This window comes from Suricata suricatta, chromosome 5 (assembly GCF_006229205.1).
Source record: "Suricata suricatta isolate VVHF042 chromosome 5, meerkat_22Aug2017_6uvM2_HiC, whole genome shotgun sequence".
Taxonomy (NCBI): Eukaryota; Metazoa; Chordata; class Mammalia; order Carnivora; family Herpestidae; genus Suricata; species Suricata suricatta.
Window position 1 is genome coordinate 144,500,301 of NC_043704.1, and position 6,791 is coordinate 144,507,091.

A 6,791-nucleotide genomic window follows, 5' to 3' on the forward strand; every position below is an offset into this window, starting at 1 on the left:
ACAACCCAGACAAAGCAGGGGAGCGGACCTGGAGATGAGGCCGCGGCCCCAGCGATCTTACCTCAAACGGTGGGCTACTCAAATAAATCCTATTCTATGGTCTGACTTTACTTTTATTTTTTAATGTTTATTTTTTGAGAGAGAGAGAGTGTGAGCAGGGGAGGGACTGAGAGAGAGGCAGACACAGAATCCGAGGCAGGCTCCAGGCTCTGAGCTGTCAGCACAGAGCCGGACACAGGGCTCCAACCGACCAACCGTGAGATCATGACCTTTGCCGAAGTCAGACGCTTAACTGACTGAGCCCCCCAGGTGTCCCATTATGGACTGATTATATAATAAGTAAATGTTATAAATGTAAATTGATCGTTTATGTTAACATCATACTTCCTGTTTTATATAATGGCGTTTCATATCATATGATCTAGATTGAAAAAAGGGGATTTCTCTGCTTAAAAATAAAAACACGTTCAGAAGCCCCTGGGAGGAAGGGAGCTGCTGGACCAGGTACCCCGGGGGCCTGGACAGAGCAAGGCGACCGGGGTGGATGCGGCAGGACACTGAGTGGCTTCCTCATGGAGACCACCGGGGAGTGACTGGAGCCATGCAAATGAAAAAGAAAGACCACAGTTAACTCCCCGCAGAGGTGTGCAGAAAACGTCGCGGTGTGACCGAGCCCTTGGGCTCAGTTCTGCAGAGCGCAACAGTCAGAATAATGGTCTCGCTGAATATTAATCTGACCCAAACTATTAAAAACCCTCATTGTGCGGGCAGGGGTACGCGTGGAGGGGCAGCAGCCCAAGGCTGCCTGGTGCCCCAAGTGTCGGAGAGAATTTTTAGGCTAACCATTTCCTGAGTTTTAAAGGTTGCCAAATAAACTTTCGAAAGTTTGCGCCCCTGCCGGCCTGGCGGTTCCGGGACGGGAAGGTGTCTGGCAGCAGGAAGTCAGGGCTGAGGCCGCAGCGCACAGAGGCTTCTCAGGCCAGCACCTGCTTCCTCCCGAAACCCCAGGCCAGTGCGCGGGGCGGGGGCCTCCCCGGGGTCCCCTAACAGCAGTGTCGCCTGTTGGCGTCCTGCCACTCGTCGCAGCTGGCCTCAACTTTCCTTTTGCGAAAACAAAACCCTGATGGAGGCCGCCCTGCGCGCCCTCGCCTAGCGGCGCGCGCCCTCTTGTGGCAGCGGGAAGCAGCGCAGCATTTAACCAACGAACAGAGACTGCTTCCCGTTGCCTCACTCCTCCCCTTTTTCCTCTCCCAGCATAACCTCTGGACCTTTCCATCCACCGCATCTTTGCTTTTCTTAATCTGTAACTCGACTGCAGTTACATGGATTGCCTAGAAAGTGCATATAGTTCTGGTAGTTACCTGTAATTAAATGAAACGGTCAACACACTGTAATCTTTTGGGACTTCATTCACTTACCGTTATATTGCTGTAACAGACACCCGCCCCCCTGTATGCAGGCGGTACATCCTCTTGGCCTCAGGTATCTCTTCCTCCAGCCACCACGCGGTGCCGGTCCTGCGAGGGCCTGACCAACTCCATGCCGCGGTGACCACACAGCTGCGCTCCAGGCCTCCATGGGCGCCTCTTGACTCCTGCGGGAGCTTTCCTGTGGATACTGCCGGGGACCACCCGCACCCACACATGTGCCACCTGCGAGGGCAGGGGAGCCTGCCCTGGGGGGTAATACTGGCCAATGGGACACAGGAGTCAATGGATACATCTGTCCTGTCCTGGGACAAACTGTCCCACTTATCCAAGGACAGTTCCTTGGGACCAGGTCACCACCAGTCACACAGTGGTGGCCAACTCAGTAACACATCCTCATATAGGCTGTCTCCTTCTCAGCTTCACTCCTGGTCCAGATGGTTCAGACGGCTCTGTGGACCCAGACAGGAAACATGTGGCGGCTGCAGGAACAGCTGTACTCGGTGGTGGCTTTGGAAGAGAGGAGTGAGGGGGAATCGGAGGAGAAATGCCCATGGCCAAAGCCCTGTGCAAGGCATCTGATCATCTACTTTGGTGGAAGTGCTCCAATGAGAAAATATACAGCCTTGGGGACAGGTGAATGGCCAGGGGCTTAGAAAGAGAAAGACCAATAAGGCCCCCAAGGGGTAGAGGGGGCAGAAAGGCACTAAAATTCTCAACTATGCAAATCATTTGAACAATCCGTGGATTTCCTACAAAATAAAAATCCTGGGTAATGAGACCACTGAATGCCATGGGAAAAAGTAGCCCAGAGAAAACCTCTGCACATATGCATGTATTTTATTAAAGCTCAGGGACCCACAGAATTAAAGGGCCAGGCAGAGCTAGCCTGGCTAGGGGCTGTGAAGGCACACAAAACAGCAGAAGTGAAAACCTGGAGTGGATTTCACAGCTCCCATGGAGCAAAGACTTACATCGGAGCTGATACCACCCGGACCCCGCTGATGAGCGGCAGGACAAGGAGGGGCAGGAATCAGTCTGAGATCCGGTCTCCAGGTTCAGCCGCACCCTGCAGGAAGCCCCGCGTGTTTCTAAACTTATTAGAACCAGCCGTAGTTCTGTGGCTCTGTGGGCGTTAGGTTTGTTTTTTGGTTTGGACTCTGCTCCCTGCTCTTTTGCAAGAATCCTGCTGGCCGGAAGCACTCACTGCGACCCCTTTCGGTGGCTCACGGAAGGCTCAGAGGCCGAGCCAAAAATGGTGTTTACCCATAAAGCTTGCCAAGCACTAACGATGGAAACAGTGTCTTTCCCTGGGAGAAGAAAAAGCACATTGTCTTCTCACATGAGGTTTCATATGGCCAGGGGTGCCGTGCAAAGCTCCAAAGCTTCAAGCTGAACACCCTTGCGGGTCAGCGGAAGGTGACTTTACTGTAGGCCACGGAGGCTTAAAGAGCAGGGTCACGTCCATTTCCATTGCCAACATCGGAGTGAATGAATGTGTTGCTACCATCATCCCTGGTTCTCAGTGTGTGGCCCAGGGTCCCGCTGACGCTTGGTTTTTAGGTCTCCTGTTGAGGGGTGTGGGCAGGGGTGTGGAGGGGGGATCTGCCTGCACCGGACAGCAGAGAGTACACTCTCATCAGTCTGGATTCTCCAGTGACCGCGCACGTGGATGGGACACAGCTCGTATAATGTGAACTCCGGCCGGCTAGGAAAGCGTTTCCGTAATGGCTTTACAGAGAAAACAGCTTTGGCCGCATCACATGCCACCGAAGCGCAGCTGATGACAGATCTAGGTGTCCTGCCCTCCACGCCGCCATCCTGGAAGCTGCGCCACAGCTCAGGGGGCTACGTCACGGTCAAGTTAGGACAGACGTTGTAGTGGCCACTGTACAAAGGAGTGGCCCCACCCCAGAAGGGGCCACTGTGCATATAAGCCGTTAGAGACGACCCATCCAAACCCGGGGACATTCCCACGGCCTCCACCCCGTCGTCAGACACGTGTCCTTTGCAGTGAGGGCGCTGACAATGACATCTTAGAAGCGATTCAGGCAGCAGGAGATGCCTCGCCCTAGAGCCTCCGTCTCCTTCAGACCTCAGGGAACCACAGGCCTGTGATGGCCGTTGACTGGCTCCTTTCACAGTGAAAACTCCTCCACCTCAAGGCCTCTGACCTTTTGGATTTGACAACTTCCTCTTGCTGCTGAGTCAACTGCTAGCGTTACTGAGCCCTAAATGAAAAGTCTCCAATCTGACATTCTCATCTTGTGATTCTGAACTAGATTCCATAGGTGGGACAAGTCCCAGAAAGCCCTATTGTGAGAAGAAAACAGATCTTTAAGGGCCAAACCCAGCCCCTGGGCTCTAACCCTGTTCACAAACAGGTGGTCGTCCACCCACTAGACAGAAATAGTGCTTTCCGTAATGAACTGCTGGTTTACTGAGGGACTTGCCTATCACAGCGGTCAATGATGACTCCCCTCCGTCCCCTCCAAGGCGAGCAGGTCCTCTGCGATGCTGTAGCCATCCAGGGGTGGTCAGTGGGTCAGGACCCACAGCAGTGGACACTCCACGCAATGGGCTGACCACGTGGGACTTTTGGCCACCCCAAGATTTAGTGAGCAGTATCTGCGCAGCGGCTCATGGGCTGCCACTAATGGCCCAGCCGTGTGGTCAGGTGTTTGGGCCACCCGGGACTGGACGGGTGGAGGCCTACCACACACTGGGTGCACCCCTCCCCCGGGGAACACAGAGCTATTTAACTACGGACACAATATTTATGTTGCATGCATGGTGATGTGAAGTAACCACATCTGAGAGAAGCCCTTAGATGAACGTGTGGAAGGTGAGGGACGTGTTAAAACAAGATAAAGTAAACACTGCTAGGCAGCAACAACGCAGTGGTGGGAAGAACTGATGGCCACTAATCCTCAGGTCTCAGTGTCATTCAGGAGCCGGACAGGAGTACTGATGACCCTTGTTTTTCTAAAGTCAAATATGCATGCTAAAAATGTGAGAGGATTACTGAAGACTTTTAGCTAATGAAAGTGGCAGAATTACAGTCACTCTGATAACAGATTCAGAGAAAGGGCAAGGGATGGAAACTTTTCAAAGGTTGACGGGAACCTTCGCGGTGGGAGGGGGTCAGGTGCCAGCATCGGGCCAGTAGGTGCGGGAGGGCTGGTGGGTGCGCACTGCCTGGTGAGGCGCGGCGGCGCCCCCAGGAAAACTTTGGAAAAAGGGAGAAGACTGACCTCAATTCAAGCAAGCTTTCAGAGCTGTCTTTCGCTTTTCTGATCAGAATACCTCATCTTTAAAATAAAGATCCCACCATTTGCAACAACGTGGAACTAGAGGGTATTCTGCTAAGTGGAATTAGAGAAAAACAAATATCATGACTTCACTCATATGAGGACTTTAAGATACAAAACAGGGGAGCAAAAATAATATAAAAACAGGGAAAGGGACAAGATATAAGAAAACTCTTAAATATGGAGAACAAACAGAGGGTTGCTGGAGGGGTTGTGAGCGGGGGATGGGCTCCATGGGTAAGAGGCCTCAAGGAATCTACTCCTGAAATCATTTGTTGCACCATGTGCTGACTTGGATGTAAATTATAAAAAATAAATTAATTAACAAAATTAAATAGTGTTAGAAAATAATAAAATAAAGATCCAATCCTGGACACATGCAAAAATAAAGTATCTAGGACAAATCTGACCAAAGATTTGCAAGACCTTTATGAAGAAAACCACAAACTTTACTGAAAAACAATAAAAGACCCAAATCAGTGGAGATTTTAGGTTCACGAATCTGAAGTTCAGTCATGTATCATTTCCCTTCAAATTAATCTATAAATTCAACACAATTCCAAGAAAAAATTAGCAAGAGCTTTTTATGGAACTTGCCAAATCAATCTTAAAATTTTATAGTAAAACTCTTTATAGTAAAAACTAAAATAACCTTTGTCTCAATTTTACTGCAAACCTACAACTATTCTTAAAAAGTCTTTAAAATAGGGGCACCTGGGTGGCTCAGTTCATTAAGCGTTAGACTTCAGCTCAGGGCATGATCTTGCGGTTTGTGAGTTCAAGCCCCACGTTGGGTTCTGTGCTGAGCGCTCAGAGCCTGGAGCCTGCTTCGGGTTCTGATCTTTTGGATCCCTTTCTCTCTGCCCCTCCCCCACTCTCACTCTGCTCCAAAGTAAATAACACATTAAAAAAAAAATTCTCTCTCCTTCTGACCCTCTCCCTGGCTCAAAAAGAAAAAAAAAAGTCTTTCAATAAAAAGGTGTCAAGAATACAATTTTGAACGTGCCCTCAGATATTGAGACTTCATCAAGATAGACTGTGGTATTAGCGTAGGTATAGAAAAATAGCCGCCAGAAGCCAGGCCCAGCCCCACGCAGAGGCCTCAGCTTGGTAGCAGACAGAGGCGAGGCGGCACTGTCTGTCAGAGCTAAACGGTAAGCCAGGTGCCAGGAGTTCACAGCACACATGGAAGTCAGGGCACATTCAAGCACTACATGTGAAATGCTCATCTTTAAACATTTTAGAAAGCGGCGGGGAACATCTCTGCCCCTGAGGTAACAAGAATCAGTAAGCTGGGTGACAAAGTATCGAGAAGCAAAGTTAAAATACAGAGCCTTTGAGAAGATACTTCCAAGGCACATCACTAACAAAAGGTAACACCCATACATAATATGTCAAGAACTCTCAAATGAGTTAAAAAAAAAAAACCCAACACTTCAGGGTGAGAGAAAGGCAAAGGATATAAATGAGTAACTCATTGATGTGGGGAAGTGTACAAGGTCAACAACCAAACGAGAAGACGAACAGGCTTCCCGGGAGTAAGGGGAGTGAGTGTAAGATAAAATGAGAGACCATTCCAGCCCCCGACTAGCAAAACTCTTAAGCCAAACTAATACTAAGTGTAAGACAAGACTAAGGAAACGAAGCACCTCCGCACACTGCTGATGCGAAGTCTCCTCCTTGGAGAACTGTCTGGAAATACTTAGCCATGTTGGAATATCACACGTGCTGCGATGCAACAGTGTATAAGTAAACACTCTACCTAGGACTCTTGCATGAGATGTTCAAATATGTCTGTTCACCCTAACACTGGTTCGAACAGTCAAAAACAAACCATATTACAATTTTTCTGTCAACAGAGGAAAAATAAATAAATTGTGGCATATTCGTACAAAGGGATGCCAAAGAGTAGTTAAAATAAATGAACTAGAGCTGTATGTATTGGATAAATTTCAAAATACTACTGACTGAAAGTGCAATCTAGGAAAGGGTAGGTCTAGCATAAACACCACATCAGACATTGCTTATGGACACATCTCTCTCTATATGGTAA

At 49.2% G+C, this 6,791-nt stretch overlaps 1 long non-coding RNA gene across 2 annotated transcripts; it reads right to left on the reverse strand.

Moving 5' to 3' along the window:
* Nucleotides 1-350: 350 nt before the first annotated feature.
* On the reverse strand, nt 351-2,586 carry LOC115292891. Of its 2 annotated transcripts, XR_003909209.1 has the most exons (3): nt 2,402-2,586; nt 1,419-1,937; nt 351-593 (listed from the first exon to the last, which is right to left on the reverse strand). It is a non-coding gene; the product is annotated as an uncharacterized LOC115292891 (long non-coding RNA). The 2 variants fall into 2 exon arrangements; XR_003909208.1 differs by having other exon boundaries at nt 1,419-2,586.
* Nucleotides 2,587-6,791: the final 4,205 nt, after the last annotated feature.